This window comes from Mustela nivalis, assembly GCF_964662115.1.
Source record: "Mustela nivalis genome assembly, chromosome: 20".
NCBI lineage: Eukaryota > Metazoa > Chordata > Mammalia > Carnivora > Mustelidae > Mustela > Mustela nivalis.
In genome coordinates, this window is record NC_139039.1 from 25045252 (window position 1) to 25061826 (window position 16575).

A 16575-nucleotide genomic window follows, 5' to 3' on the forward strand; every position below is an offset into this window, starting at 1 on the left:
CTAGTCAAGGCTTCAATGGTCAAGGCTCTTTCGGGAGCCCAGAACATTCCTCACCAAGGCAGGCATGGACGAGCTCATGTTCACAAGATATTCTCTCCAGAGCTCCTCTGCATTTCACCTGTTCCAAAGAGCAGGGACCCCAGGTCATTTCACCCATAAACAAGAAGTGAGGCACTCTCGAATGACACAGTGCCAACAGAGAGAGACAGTCCTTGCCTTGCAGGCACTATCATCGAATTGGAGGAAGAACAGGTAGATAGAAGCACACTAAGAGCTAAACCAGGACAGGGAGAACAAGTGCCATGGTTGCTAATCCTATATCTGGTCTGGCTGTGAGCGGCCAGGGAAAGCTTCTCAGGGGAAGAGGGATTTATGCTGTTGCTTTTTTTTTTTTTTTAATAAGATTTTATCTGTCAGAGAGAGAGAGAGCACAGGCAGGAGAGGAGCAGCAGGCAGAGGGAGAAGCAGGCTCCCCACTCAGCAGGGAGCCCAACACGGGACTTGATCCCAGGACCCTGGGATCATGACCTGAGGCAAAGGCAGATGCTTAACAGACTGAGCCACCCAGGCAGCCCTATGCTGGGTTTTGAAGAGGGGTAGACTTCTGATAGCAAAGGCATCAAAATACCACAATAGAGGGGAATGTCCCAAACAGACAGTCAGGTGGGCACCAGGCATGCTGGGACATCTGCCAGGAACCGTTCAGAGCAGAAGACCATAGTGTTCAGATCTCAGCTTCCAGATGAGTGTAAACTAGGAAACTGACCAACTAAAGACATTCTTTACAGCCTGGTTGGATGAGCAGGCATTGGAGTGTGTATCTGAGATTAAAAATATGAGCATGTGGGGTGCCTAGGTGGCTCAGATGATTAAGCGTTTGCCTTCGGCTCAGGTCATGATCTCTGGGTCCTGGGATCGAGCCCCATGTCGGGTTTCCAGCTCAGCAGGGAACCTGCTTCTCCAGCTCCCTCTGCCTTTCTCCCTGCTTGGGCTCTCTCTGCCTCTAACCAAAAAATAAAAAATTTTAAAAAGTATAAGCATGTGAATGAACAAAGGTGGTTGGAGTGAACCCCAAAACTGAGCGAGGCTGTGCCGGGAGAATTTGTTCCAGCTGGGCACTCCTTGGGGGTGTGGATCCTGTAGCCGGTTGACCGCTGGAACACAGACATGAACTCCCCAGGAGTCAACACAGAGAGTTCATCTAACCTATTGAGAGACAACACAGAACTGTTTATGAATTACAGCAGACTATTGGGAAATCGTTGCAAGTCAAAAGGATTAAAAAAGGCAGCTTGAAACTCAACTTTTCTAAGCAAGAAACAGTGACTCTATGAGAAGACAAGGGTACCCAGAGTTTTTTCTGCCCACCGTGAAAATGTGTGCGTAATACCTGAACAATTACGTTTTTTGCATCTGAATAAGTTCAAGTGCCTATCAGAGTCAAATCCGTAAATCACTAGGCTGTTTCAGATACAATGTATGTGAGCATGTCCCCATGGAACTTGGAATAATTCCCTCCCATATAACTATTTACACATGTGTATAGGTAGATAGTTGATAGATAGATGATAGATAGATAGATAGATAGATAGATAGGTGTAATTGAATACGGGTTGAAAAGCCAGATTGGGAATGAATTGTGAGGACCATGCCTTCCTGGCTAAGGAGCTGGGGTTTCTCTTTAGACAACAGAAAACGACGGGCATGGATTTCAGATGAGAACTTTATGGACTAAGCTTCAGTCTGCTTTCTGGAAGCTAAGGGTGAGTTATAAACCGTCAACTAGGAAAGCCCTCTGTAAGGCCAAATGGTCCTGTCCCAGTACCAGCGTGGCTGTTCCTGTACGATGGCTCCAGGGAGTGGGGAATCCCGAACCCAGGACCAGGCACAAGGGATGTAGCAGCTTAGCTGTGGTGTCCTCGAAGGGCTATCCGTGACACCAACGTGGCAAGGCTGGGACAGAACGAAGCTCTGGACTTCCGTCCCTGACCTCTCAGGGCTCTCCTCCAGTAGAAGAAAAGAAAACAGATTTTTGGAAAGACTAAAACTCAAGTTCAGGTTGTAGCAAGCTGTACGCCTAAGGATAACCAGCATTTCTATGACACGAGATGGAAGAAGGATGGTTAGACTCTTAATAGAATTCATGAACGATTGCCTGTCTCTTTGTGGGGCCTGCTTTGATTTAGGGAGTCACTCTTTATCCACACAGAGGGAAATGGTCAGAGATACACAGTCACAACCAGACTACTTGAATTTTCTAAATACAATGTTCTGGAGTTGAGTATATCAATACTAAGGGGAATCTCTTGTATCTTTGATGCATTAGGCAGCCCACAGCATGGTTTCAAATACATCTTTAGAATCTCTTATTACTGCTTTGTGATCTTCAGAGCTGAAGCTCTTGCCTCCTGCTCCCATTTGACGACAGGCAAACTGAGGCTTTAAGAGCTTCTGCGAATCGCCTGGGAACTCACGGCGAGAGAGCTGCAGAGCTCTGATTCAAATGTCAACCTGCTGATCCTCCCCAGCCAGTGTTCTGTGCTCCCTGCCACATAAAAAAGAGTCCTGATGTTGATTCTGCATTAGGAAAGTTCCTTTCTAGTAGCTCATTCTGCTTCTCAGACCTTAAGATGCTGCTGAACTCCCACAGGATGTAATCAAGGGCCGAGCCACGACCAGGCTTCTCTGGACAAAGGTTTTGGTCAAGGAGCCACGCCGCCCCACTCACATGTTCCTATTTGCTCAGAGAGGATCGTATGACAGGGTCATCTTTGTTCCACTCCATGCTTCCGTGTTCGTTTATGGACAGAGAAAACTGTGTGTGGGATTTGCAAAGTCCAGCAGATCGTGTCCCTGTTTCATCACAGGCAGTTTCTTTTTAACCCATTGGTGTATCTGTTCTTTACAACTTGAGTGAGTTTGAAAGCTAGTGAGGGTGCAGACGGGTCCAGGCTGGTGTTTCCAACAGAGGAAGATACTCTGGTAATGTCACCATACTAGCTCCTTTACAGATTGAGGAAGGTAGTGGTTTCAAGGGGAGAGAGAGGAAGGGAGCTTGATTTTCACTTGGGAGGAGCCTTGAATTATTTATCTTAGCATCTCACCCCCGTCCTTCACCCAGCATCCAGAAAGGACTGCCGCTAGATGAAACTCAGTATGCTATTAAATGCGTGAAGGACCCCAGGGACTGGTCTGCTCGTTGCCTGCATTACATGTTTCCATTTCGATTCATGGTTCAGGATTTTAAATAGCTTTGAATAATCACTTTGGATTGAAATTAGAGACGCCAATCCAAAGAAAGCCGTGCAATGGGGTCTCCATTGAACCAGCTCCGGAGAAAGTGTAAGAATACTTATATTTAGAAACAGAGCTATTAATAGCTTCATTTTCTTCCAAGGCTCCTCTTTTCAAAGAAGAAGAGGGTGCCAGATATTCTCAGCCTCTGGTCCCCTCTTTTAGGGTTTTGGCACCTCATAGGTGGCTTGGCCTTCGAGAGGACAACAGTAGTCTTACAGGTGTGGCGTTGCACGAAGGAGCCTGCAGGATGGACGGAGAACACTAGTGCTCCGGAATCCTGACTCCCCAATGGGAACCACTCCGGAGTGGCACTTCCTAAAGTATAATCTGTAATGTGACAAAGGCTGCCCTTGATCTCTCACCACTTTGGTTTTCTCACCCATAAAACATGGAGAATGAGAACTAATACAGGGATTTGAGGATTAAATGAGATAATACTTGGGCTGAGCTGCCAGGAACTCTCAGTTCCCTTTGCTGCCTCTCCTCTTTTCATTCTCAATGGTCAGAAGATACAACAGATCCTTGAGTTCCTGTAACATCTTTCTTCCCACGCTCTTTTCTACCTATTTATCACCTTTGCTTTAAAGTCCCATTCAAGTCCCACCTCCTCTCTGAAACATCTCTGCTCGCCTTGTAGACTCCTGAGGTTTCTTAAAGCAGAGTGGTCCTGGCTGAGCCAACATTCAGAACAGACATGTGGGGCTCCTATGTGTCTTTAGGCGAGTTGCTTTGCGTGGAAGGAGGACCCAGAAAGGGGATCCTTGAGTTGAAAGCTTTAGGTCCCAAGACACCTGTGGAGGGTGGGCAGAAGAAAGAGATGGGACCAATAGTGTGTGTGTGTGTGGGGGGGGCACAATCCGGCCCCTTTGTAAAGGGGAAGACTCCTGCCCACATCCTTATTTCTGCTGGGAACCAGTCTGGTCCTTCCATAGTGAGGGATGAGGAATGCAGCTTTTGGGGGCAGCATTGGGAAGGCAGATTTGGGGACACAGCAACACAGGTTCTGGGCAGGTAGCCTTGCCCCAGTGGAGACCAGGCTGATGCCCAGCAGAGCCCAGTGGGAGAAGAGCAAGCCCAGAACTGCTCATAGAATGAAAGGCATTCCCAGAAGGCCCTGAGAAAGACCTGGGGAGAATTTTGAGAGTGTTTTACATAGACGAAAGGGATGACGAGACAGCTGAATTTATGACCTCATTCCTACTCACCAGCTGATTATGGTTCTAAGTAATGCAGACCGCCCCATTGTCTAACACCAACTTACCACGTACCACAGATCCTGTGCCGGGAGGTGGGTGCTTCATCAGGATTGGCCTAATATAGCGTTTTGTGTCTGGAACGCCTTCACCTTCCAGACTTTGAGCTACGGACTATTGCTTGAGATTCAAAGTAGAAAGAGAGAAGAGAACAATTTCCTCTTTACTGGGACTTCGTCATTATCAACAGATTCCGTTCAGTGATCCTATCCTGCAAACCCAACCCCCACGGTCAAGGCCACGTTCTTTCTCTCCTTCCCAAGATATTTAATGATCGAAAGGGACTTCTGCCAAAATGGGCTGATTTAGAATTGTGCTAAGAAACACCCTGAAATAACCAAATGGCTCTGTTGCATTGAAGAGAGGGTTTGAACTTGTCTCTGTCGAACGAAACAGCTGGAACTAAGGTGAGAGCTGGGATCGAGGATAATATTCATCTCAGTCATATTTGCTCTTGGCTCTTTTGAGAATTGACACTTTCTTGAGTTATTAAGCCATTACTGCTAGCATATAAGGTAAAGGGCCCCAAATTCACAGAAACTCTAAAATATGATTTGAATATATTTTATCTTTTATTTTATCTTATTTTATTTTTGGAAAGATGTCCAAGTGCCAAAGTCATCATGTTCTGAGTGAACTTGAAGGTTGTCCAGCCGCCTTCCCGAGGTCCGTGCCGGCCAAGGAGTCAGCCAGGAAGTCTGGCTGAGCCTTTGGGTTAATATCTGTTATTGAACAGCTTTCACGGATGGTTTGGAGAGCTCTCATTCTGGCCACAGAGAATGGGCTGTGTTCACTCCACAGTGGTGGGATCTGTTCCCAGGATGGATGGCTGCGTGACAAGTGTCCATCCACCTCCAGGTCCCTAGCAAATGGCTGGCAGGGCCCTTCCTTTCCACAAGCACGGGAGAGGCAGTTCCTTCCTTCTCTCTCCCAAGGTGGTTACTAGTGCCTTTCTACAACCCCGAGCTAGCCCAGCTCTTCTCCAAGTCTCATACATACTAACGACGGAGAGGAGGCTAGAGCCGTGGGGACGGTACCCATTCCCTGTGGTGTTGTCACCTTCTGTTACCCAGGTGCACAGCCTGGCTTTCATTCAACGCCCCATGTTCCTGGCACATGAAGAACCTTAGTGTGGTCTGCTGGGGCGAGCTGGCTTCCTGCTTGTGTCACTGCTGTGCTGGCAATGTATTTCCGCTGCCCGAGAGGCAGCCGATGCCCCCTGGCTGAGGCTTGAGACGTCCTTTTGTTCCTCACCCCTTGGCCCTGGAAACAGTTGTCTTCTGACAGGCTTATCATATGCACAGCGTGTTCCCATCACTCTGGAGCTCCCGCCAGAGAAAGAAGAGTGACCTGTCCGTCCCTGGTCTTCCTCTCTCCAGGACCCCCTGTGAGAAGCTCAAGGGGACAATCAATATTTGCTGAGTGAATTGGATAGATGGAACGGCTCTGGATCACTTAGCCACTTACAAAACTTCTTCAGGTGGGGGGAGCCTGACGGACAGAACCACACGCCTAGAAACCTTTATTTGTCGCCCCAGTGCGGTGGATGACCCCATGGTTGGATGGGCTGGAACCATATGGCACAGCGCCGCGGGCTCAGGGCCTGTCGGGGAAGTTGGCAGGTGACGTTTCTTTTCAACAGTTGCCGGGCGCTAGTCCCTGAACGAGGCACATAATCTGCGTTATTTCCCCTCATCTGTACAGCTGCCTCCTTGGGAGGAAAGATTGCCCTGCTTTCCTGGTGAGGGAGCCAAGGCTCAGAGAGAGGAAGTTACCCGCTTGAGGTCATGCGGGTAGGGAAAGACAGAGCCCAAGTTAGGAGTGACGGCCAAGCTTCGGCTGCTCCCATCATCCCACAGCTGGGGGGCTACCGCGTTCAGGGTGACATCCGGGTGAACCAGCCCCTTCCGGGACGCCTCACTCTGGACTCTTCAAAAAAGATGCAGTAAGCCTTAGATTTACATAGCCCTTGACCATTTAGAGAATGATTTTACCCCCACTGTTTCATGTGCCCCTTATAGTAGTTAGTCTGAGGAGCTCCATGTCACCAATGAGAAACTGAGGTATGAAGAGACTAGGTTTGATGTAGCACTCAGGGTATGTGATCATGAACCTAGAGCTCTTTCCACTGGGTTTCAGAGAAAACAAAGGATTTTTATAACATACAGCTGACCCTTGAGCAAGGCAGGTTTGAACTGCATGGGTCCCTTCCTATGCAGATTTTTAAAAATAAGTATATTGGGAAAAGCGGGCAAAGTTTGAGATGATTTGAAAAAACTCTAGTTGAACTGTGTGGCTTAGAAATCCTGAAAATATTTAAGAAAAAGTTAGGTATTGTTTTAAGAAACATCACCGTTCATTTGTTGCATTTGGAACATACACCACGTCCCACAGCCTTGTTGGCCATTGTTCCCAGCTAGCCCTGTCCCTGGGCCTTAGCGGGGGCCATCCTGCCATTCTATGAGGCCATGTGTTCCTAGACGAAGGGCAACTGATCAGCCTAGGAATCCTCGGAGCACGAACATGTGTCTTTTCCCATGAAATAACCTTCTTTGATAAAAGCAATACTGTGTGGCATACGATGAAAAAGGCACAAAGTCCACAGAATACTGAGGAAGTCCCTTGAAGCACTGGAGGCAGGGAAGACAAATCCATGTCTCGAACAAGCATCTATTACAGTGAGCACAAATTCTGTTCAGCAACCCAACAAGTAAACTCCCTATGTTGTTTCTCTACTCCTAAACACGGAACATAAAAAAGTTGCTGATTACAGCTATGGAAGCCCAAGATGGCCATGCGTAGAGTTTAGCTTGGGAGAAGCACTGTCTCAGTGGGGCCTTGAATGATGCACCAATAATTCTGTTCCTGTCCTCAGCCATTCCTTTCCCCACCTCACTTTTGTTTTTCGAACCATCATCCCTTTTCCCAAACTCCCAGCTCAGCCCTTTCCTTCTCATTCTCAGAAGATGACCTTTCTTCCTTCTTCAGGAAAGACGCTGAAGCTCTTAGACCAGAATGGCCACATATCAAGTTACCCTGGGCTGCTTGTCTTCAAGATTCAAAGTAGAAGGTTAAAAATCGCACCCAAATTCTTAATTCCCCTCTCTTTCACGGTCCTGCTCTGTCAACTCTCCCCTAGGAGATTGTCACCCTTTCCACATTCATAGGCTTTTGACTCCCATATTGTTAATTTGCTCAGATTTCAGCCACCTTAAGCAATGCCAGCACCCGGCTGGGGAACCTCCCTTGATCCTGCATGGTCTTCTAATAAGGTCTCCTTCCTTCTGGGGAAAGCTTTTCGAAAGAAGCGTCTAGAGCCATGTCTGTCTTCTCACTTCCTTCTCACTCTTCAGCCTCCAGAAGTAGGTTCTGGATTCCTCTCTACTCTGAAACTGCTCAGGTCATATACTTCAGCCCTACAATATAGTAGCCAAACTCAATGGCACTGGCATCTTTATCTCATTTGCTATCTCTATGGTGGCCGACAGTGTGGACTTCTCCCTTCTTTCTCCTCCCATGACTTCAGTGACTCCTTAGCCACCTGGTTTCCCTCTTGTTTCTTTCCTTCCATGTAGCTTCTCTTCTACCTACCCACCTCTTAACTGCGTTCTTCGGGAATGGAATGCCCCTCCCAGTGCTTTTCTCTTCTTCCTCCTGCATCCCTGAGAAATCTCCATTCACTCCAGAGCTGTTGTTCTGTTTTTGTTTTTGTTTTTTTGAACTGTCCCCACATGTCAATGATTCTGAAGTCTATGCTTTTGGCACTGACTTCATTCATGAAGCTCAGATCCATGTATACAATTATCTCCATGGGCACCACCCCTACCAAGGCTCAAACCAAAGTCATCTCCCTTAACTCTGCTTCCTACCTGACCAAGGACCAGCCATGTTGTCAGAGAGAGCAAAGCACAGGCTGGAGGACAATGGCTCAAAGACACAGGTGTGAGGACACGGAATGAAGAAGAATTTAAGACAGGCAGACCACTGTGGAGTGCGAGGATGTGGGAGAAGGGCGGAGAACTCATGCCTACAGCAGTGCTTGTTGACTTAATGGACTGAAGGGACAGTAGCCAGGAGGTCATGTGCAGTATGAGGTGGAGAATGTCTTGGGGGGTGGGGATGGGGCTGGCACTGTGCGGTGCTGAGAGGTAACCACATGAGTATATATATGAGTAACCAACTCCGAGCTTCTGATAGGATTTGATGGTGGAAACACTGAAGACTTGAGATGTTAGCCCCTATTTGCTGGAACTTTTTAAGAGGGACCAGGCCAATGGAAAGACCTTTGAAATTCAGCAGATGCTCCAGTTGCTTTCTGTAGGAGAGCCTTGAATCTCCACTGGGTAGGTATGGGGCTGATGGAGAGCAGGCAGCACAGTCCCTGAATTTCTTGCAACTCCTTTAGTGCTGAATAACATGCTAGGCACATGGCAGGTCCTTGATGAATAGTATGTGGAAAGGGCTGAGGGTGTTTTATCCCTAACACCTGCTTTCTATCATCTCTGTTCTTTTCTCTGAGCCAATAACATTTACCATCAGAATTGGGGAATGTATGGGAGTGGGGACTTGGTGAGAAGAAGAGAAAAGAAGAGAAAATACACTATTGCGTGCTGGAGAATTTCTCTTTGGTAAACTTGATGGAGAGATCTGGATTCTTTTGGGAAAACATTAAAAAAATGGGAACGCACACATATTCCAGTGTCTTATTTACCGTGCTAGGTTCGTACAACAGACAAAACCATCATTGAAAATTCCAGCACCTCCACCTGGTGTCAGGTTCTCAGCCCATGATTGTGGGAACAGAGTTGACCATATTCAGAGAAGTTCCTGCCTCTCAAATCACCTTGTTGTCACCATTTGAAAGGTGCATCTGCCTCCACAGAGCCTAGATGGCTTTTGCCCCTACATGAACAGCACAGAATTTCATTCTTCTCATTCCCTGTTACTACATTGGCTTCAGTCATTTCATTCTGCTCATTCCCTGTTACTACATTGGCTTCAGTCAATCACCCTTTATCACAGCCCACTCTTGGCCTGCCCAAAGCAATCTGCATAACTCTGTTAAAGGTGAGATGGTTTTCTGATTTCTATCTCTAAATTGTGAAAGGAGAGTTGGCATTAAGGAGCCTTACACCCTTCCTCTAAATGTGTGCTAAATGCCTAACAAGGTGAGAAGTGATTTCATCTTATAAATTATGGGGCAATGGACTTCAACCATCAGACTTGTGGGAGAAGGGCATAAAATGCGCTGCAAGTTAGTTGTTTAGCTAAGAGTCAACTTCTCTCTTATCTCCTCTGTAGCCTGTTTCCTTCCTCCAGACATGACTCCTGGTGAGCCATCCGTGCTTCTGTTCCCCTGCCTGACCGTGGCTGGGCTGCCACTGGGGAACCATGGTAATGGCACCGCAGCAGGCCCAGCATGCCTGGCCCCAGAATTCTTGGCTGCTCGGGGTCCTCAAGGCCTTCCAACTCTGCTGGGATGGGGCAGCCTTAACTGGAACCCAAATGGAACCCTGTCCCAGGACAGCTGCCCTGGGACACAATCCAAGTCTTAATCCTGCCCAGGTCAGAGGTTAAGAAGAACTTGGGGGGAATAAAAACATCCTGCTAATGGCTGTTAATTCTTACCTTCTTTACCTCAGTTGCTACCTATGAAATCTCTCCAGTTCAGGTCTGCCTGTGTTTTCTTGAAAGCCCTAATAAGTGCCAGACACTAGGCAAAGAGCTAGGGATACCCAGGCTCAGGTTTTCAAGGAAAGAAAGTGGAATGGTACCTAAGAGATCACGACACTATAGATGGATAGCCAGTACCATTATAAGACAGGTAAACGAGAAAGCCCTTTTGGCCTGAGGTCCCTAAGCAGGTACCACAGCAGCAGTGGCGTTTAAGGATAAATAGGATTTTCTTGAGCAAAAAACGTGGGGGTGTCATTATTTATGTAGGGCAAGAGAGAGTGGGCTGGGGGAGGCGAAGGGGGAGAGGGAGTGGGAGAGACTCCCAAACAGGCTCTACACTCAGTGTGGAGCCTGACTCGGGGCTCGATCTCGTGACCCTGAGATCAGGACCTGAACCAAAAGCAGGAGTCAGATGCTCAGCCGACTGAGCCACCCGGGTGACCCAAGATGTGTGGGAGGGGAGGGGAGTGTCATTTAAACAAAGGCAGTAACAGAACAAAGTGTCTGTGCTCAAGGAGTTTGCAGACGGTAGCAGGACACACACACACACACACACACGCGTGCGCGCGCACGCACGCACACACGCACACATTCACACAGACATGCTTATTATTCTATAAAGCAGAAAATGACCTTCAGCTCGGGGTCAGCTTTTACAGAGGGCTGCGTCCTGGCCCAGGACGTGTAATGCCTGCCATCCAAAGCAGGAGGATGACGATTCCAAGTGACGCACTGGTGCCCGGAAGGCTGAATGTGACTCGCCCACCGAGAGGAGGGCGCCGAGGCTGTGAGGACAGAGGGGTGGCGGGCAGCTTAATGTTTTCATTTGAGAAGAAACTCTCCTTGGGTAGGATGCTACAGGATAAGTAAGACTTCAGACGTCAGAGAAGGGAAAGGACAACCCCTCTTCCTCCCGTGCTTGCCAGGGACCATTCAATCCCTTGGAGTCTGTCCCTTGTACTCAAGGGAGCACAGATCTGAACATCCCTTTACCATACATAAGAAGGACCAAAGGAGACACACCAGGAAGTGTGTCCTCTCCCACCACAGCAGCTCCCTTCTCCCCAACTTCGCGAGGTCTGCCCTGCTCTCCTTCCCACCTGCGCTCCTACCCACCCAACCTTGGCACGTTGTCTGAGCTGCTCACATTGGTTACAAGTCTCTGAAATGGCAGGAAGACACAAAATTCCAATCATAAGCAGGGACTCTGGAGTCAAACTGATGAGCAATGCCTTCTAGGTAACACCCACACACCTCCCGAAGAGCGGGACCCTTCAATGGAAGGAGAAATTAATGGTGTAAGGAAATCGACGCAGTCCCTGCAGCTTCTGGTTTGGGATCAGACCACAGTTGTCAAGCACCAAATGTTTATTGTGTATCATGGATACACAAAGGACAACTTCCCTCCAGGAGCTTATGAGTAGGATCAAGGTGAAGATGTTAAGTAAATAAAAATGTAATAGTAAGCTAAGTATAAGTATGTATACTTACTATAAGTAAGTGTAAGCAAGTGTAAGCTGATGTTGTAGAAGAAATGCTTGTATCCCCCTCAAATTCTTATGTTGGAACCCACCCCCCTAGTGTGATGGTATTTACAGTGGGGGTTTGGGAAGGTGATTAGGTTATGACAGTGGAGTCCTCCAGAATTCGATTAGTGTCCTTATCAAAGAGACCCCAGAGAGCTCCCCTGCCCTTCTCCATGTGAGGACACATTGAGAAGACCACCACCTATGCACCAGGAAGCGGGCTTTCAACCAGACTCGGAATCTCCTGGTTCCTTAATCGTGAGCTTAACCCCCAGCAGTGTGAGAAATAAGTTTCTGTTGTTTATAAGTTACCCAGTCGATGGTATTTTTTAAATAGCAGCCCAAACGAATGAGGACAACAGATATCTTACAAGGTGATATATGATTAAGTGTCCGAGGTGTGGGAGATTCTCCTCTCAAGTGGAGGAAGGGAAGATTCTAGATTACATGATTTCCTTAGACCCTGTTTCTAGATCCGTCATTGTATGACTCTGACCATAAGTGCTTTGAGGGCAGAGTCTTATCATCCACACTGGTTTTCTTCTCTCCCTCTGATTGTATTAACATCAGAAAATAACCCCAAAAAACCCACAATAATTATATGGAATTAAAGATTAGTTATCTGCAATACTGGCTATGTTATATTATATTTGCATCTTACAATGCAGGACACATGTGGAGGATATTGACAAGTGAATTTATGGAGTATATTAAAACTTCTTTACTTACAAACAGGTTAAGTTCTTAAGGTCATTTAAAAAAAGTCTTATTATGGAAAGAATGCTTACCAAACTTTTAAAAAAGATTTTAATTATTTATTTGACAGACAGAGATCACAAGTAGGCAGAGAGGCAGGCAGAGAGAGAGAGAGAGAGAGGAGGAATCAGGCTCCCCACTGAGCAGACAGCCTAATGTGGGGCTCGATCCTAGGACCATGGGAACATAACCAGAGCTGAAGGCAGAGGCTTTAACCCACTGAGCCACCCAGGCACCCCTGCTTACCTAATTTTTAAGTGTATAATGTTATACAGCAGAATTCTAGAACTTATTTATCTCCCTCAGCTGAAACTTTGTGCCCCCTGATTAGCACACCCCATTTTCCCTTCCCCTGCAGCCCCTGAAAACCTCTAGTCAGTTCACTTTAAGGCCAGGCCAATCTTAAACCTAGTTGTTTACTAGCTCAGAGTGTCTCCAAACAAGCAACATGGGACATTTTTCTCACCATTCTCAATATTCTTACTTCTATATTTGTTTCAGTGGGGATTCTGTCTTATCTTATTGGGACCTTCAACACAGGTAATATTTCTACTTATGTCAGATATGATGGGGTTAATACCACTTGCAAAATCCCTAAAAAGCAATCAGCCTTCCACTCACAGAGGTCAAGTGGAAGCTTGGTCTTGAGCAACACCTGGCTTGGTCTTGATCAGAAGCAACACCAGGCTTTCCCAATGTCTGTAACTTTGTATATGAGGCTCAAAGGGGAGGCGGGGAGACTCAGTCCTAGGACTCACTTATTAAGGTATTAAGAATGCTTTCGGAGCTCAGGAATTAAGATCTTGCCTCCTTAGATGCAGAGAAAGAGGAACCCTCCTACACTGTTGGTTGTTCCTGGTGCAGGCACTCTGGAAAATAGTACAGAGGTTCCTCAAAAAGTTCCCTGTGACCCAGCAATGGCACTATTGGGTATTTACCTTAAAGATACAAATGTCATGATCCAAAGGGGCACAAGTACCTGAATGTTTATAGCAGCAATGTCTACAATAGCTAAACTATAAACCTAGAAGTCCATCAACAGATGAATGGATAAAGAAGATGTGGTATATATGTATGTGTGTGGGTGTTTATATACGCACAGTGGAATACTATGCAGCCATCAAAAATGAAATCTTGCCATTTGCAACAATGTGGATGGAACTTGAGGGTATTATGTTGAGCGAAATAAGTCAATCAAAAAAATACAATGATCATATGCTTTCTCTGATATGAGGAATTTGAAAGGCAGGGTGGGGGGTTGTGGGGAAAAGGGAGGGAAAAAAATGAAACAAGATGGGACAGAGGAGGGAGACAAACTGTAAGTGACTCTTAATCTCAGGGAACAAACTGTGGGTTGCTGGGGGGATGGGGTGGCTGGGTGATGGACACTAGGGAGGGTATGTGCTTTGGTGAGTGCTGTGAATTTTGTCAGTCTGATGATTCACAGACCCGTACCCCTGAAACAATACATTATGTTGATAATAATAATAATAAACACCTTGCCTCCTTAGGCCTTCAAACCCAGCAATTTTGGGGGCCTTCTTCCCTTTCAATACTTACAGCTTCACCAGCAATGCTTAAGGTCTCTCCTCATTAATCCTAAGAAGCCACAGCCTCCTGGGTCACCCCAACATCCTTTAATCACCTTAAGTTCTATACACCTGCTGTTCTATCCCCATCACTTTCCCATCCTAACTCCTGAACCTTTCCTGTCATGGTTCTGCTGCTTGCTCCATCAGCAAAATCGTGCCTATCTTTCCTTCTCTTTGCCTGAATCTCCCCTGAAGACAGTGCATGTCTTCATGGGAGACCACCCCCGCACCCCCCCCCCCCCGCCAAGGCAGGACAATGATTCTCTAGTAGTCTTTGTACCACTGGGCCTGGAGGAAAGCTGTGTGCTCTCCATGAACCTTACTGCCTCGTAAGGTCCATTCCCTACCCTCCCTCACCCAGACCTGACCAGAGCAGACTATACCACTCAGTACCACACCCCTTTGCATACCTGCTCTCCATGCACCCCACATCTGTTCCTGGGCAACCCAATATGGCTGCAGAAGCCCTCAGCCCCACTGGCCTCAAGGTGAAGTCCTCAGGGTGGCCTTCCATGCTACTGGGGAGACAGACTGCAACACATCCTGATCTGGGCACTCTTCTAGAATCCTAAACAATTAGCTGATGATTTCTCTCTCCTCCTCAAACCTTCCTGTTCCATCTCCCTCTCAACCGATGACCTTGCTTCTATTTCCAGAGAAAACGGAAGTAGTCTGAAGAGATGACGGCTGACGCCACCGCCCCATCCAGCTCCTCCCACATCTGCCCCCATGTCCCTTGTGGGTCCACCTGCCACAGATGGGCTCTGTGCTCCCAACTGAGGACAACCCCTTACTGTGTGGACTAGCTCTTATGTTCCCTTGAGGTCTCAAGATCATTATTCTAGAACGTTCCTACCTCTCATATCACCATTTTTCTCTCATAAAAAACTCAAGTCCTCTTTTAACCACACGTCTCTCAGCAGCCATTACCCCACTTTTTGCCCCACTCTGTAGGAAAATTCCCTGGAAGAAGTGTTTCTACTTCCTGTATCCAATCTTTCCCCACCCCATTCTCTAACTCTAGATGTGCCCACTATTCGTCAGAAGGGGCGCTCACTGAGGCCACATCCCTGAGGCTGACAATGGTCAGCACTGCTCCTCACCTCAGTGACCTACCCTCAGCCCGTGCCACAGTCGAACACTTCCTCCTCCAAAGAGCAACCTCCTGATTCTGTTTCCAGAGCTCACACACTTGCCTGTCTTTGTAAGTCACCAGAAGGGGCTTCTTGCCGCCCTGTCCTCTGCAGGCTCCTCCTTCTCTTCCTGACATTGGCTCACCTCCTGTCCCTCTTTCCTATCCACATTCCCTCACTTGAAGATCTTCCCAAGAATCGAAGTCGTAAATGTCATCTACGTGTCCAAGACTCCCAATTTTGTAAATCTATCCCAGACCTTGCTCTGTGACTTTGAACGCCAAAAACCAACTGCCTTCTTGAACTTCCCCTTGGAACGTTGTGGGGCATGTTCCATACTTGAGCTCTTGATCCTTCTCTCAGGCCAACGTGGCTCCAGGCTCCCTCATTTCAGCTGGTAGCAACCCAATTTTTCTGCTCACTCAGCCCCCAAAACTTCAAGTCTTTACTCAAATTATGCCTTCCCATGCGGCCTACCGTATCAATGCTTTTCAAAATTGTGTGCTATTGTCTTCTTGCTCACCCCACCCTCCTTACCCGTTCTAGTTGATGTCCACAGTCCTTACTCCTTTAACACACTATATAATTTACTTATCATATCAATTCTTTATCATCTGTCATCTTACCTCACCCCTGCCTAAATGATAACCCCCACGAGGGCAAGGACTTTTTTTCTGGGCTGTTTATTGATGAGTCCTTTGCCTGGCCTGTACCCTGTGCCCAGTGAGTGTTGGTTGAATGAATGAAAATAAGCAAATTTAGCCACAATGGCCTAAGTTAAAGGTAGAGAATGAAATAACCGTACATAATCTCTGATGTTGTCCGTCTATAGCCCACAGAGCGACGTGTTGTTGTCAGGTATGACCCTGGGTCCATGAGAGTTTGAATGTTGAAGTTTATAAGTAAGGAAGCTTCTCTGATTCCTTTAGGTGAAGCTGAATTAATTCATCTTCAATTTCAGGGATAAAGGGAGGGCTTAGCTCTCTTCCTTTTTGTCCTTGGAAAATAACACATGATCTGTGTTGTAAGCCTTGGGACCCTCTCAGACATTCATGAGACTCTCACTGTATATGGGCTATGTGTTCATCGCTGAGCACCGGGCTATGTGTTCATCACTGAGCACCGGGCTATGCGTTCATTGCTCTACTGGTAGCTGAGGGGCAAGTGGTGCCAGTTGTTACCTCCCTCCCTGTCCTCTCCCACGTATGGACGTCCTGGCTATTATGATCGTCTCTGAGAAGCGGGGAGAGCTCTGCCTCAGCCGCACAGGCTGGGAAGGGGAGCAACAAGAAGGAGCCTGTTTGCCGCCTCCCACACGTGTTGTTTACGGACTGTTTCAGGC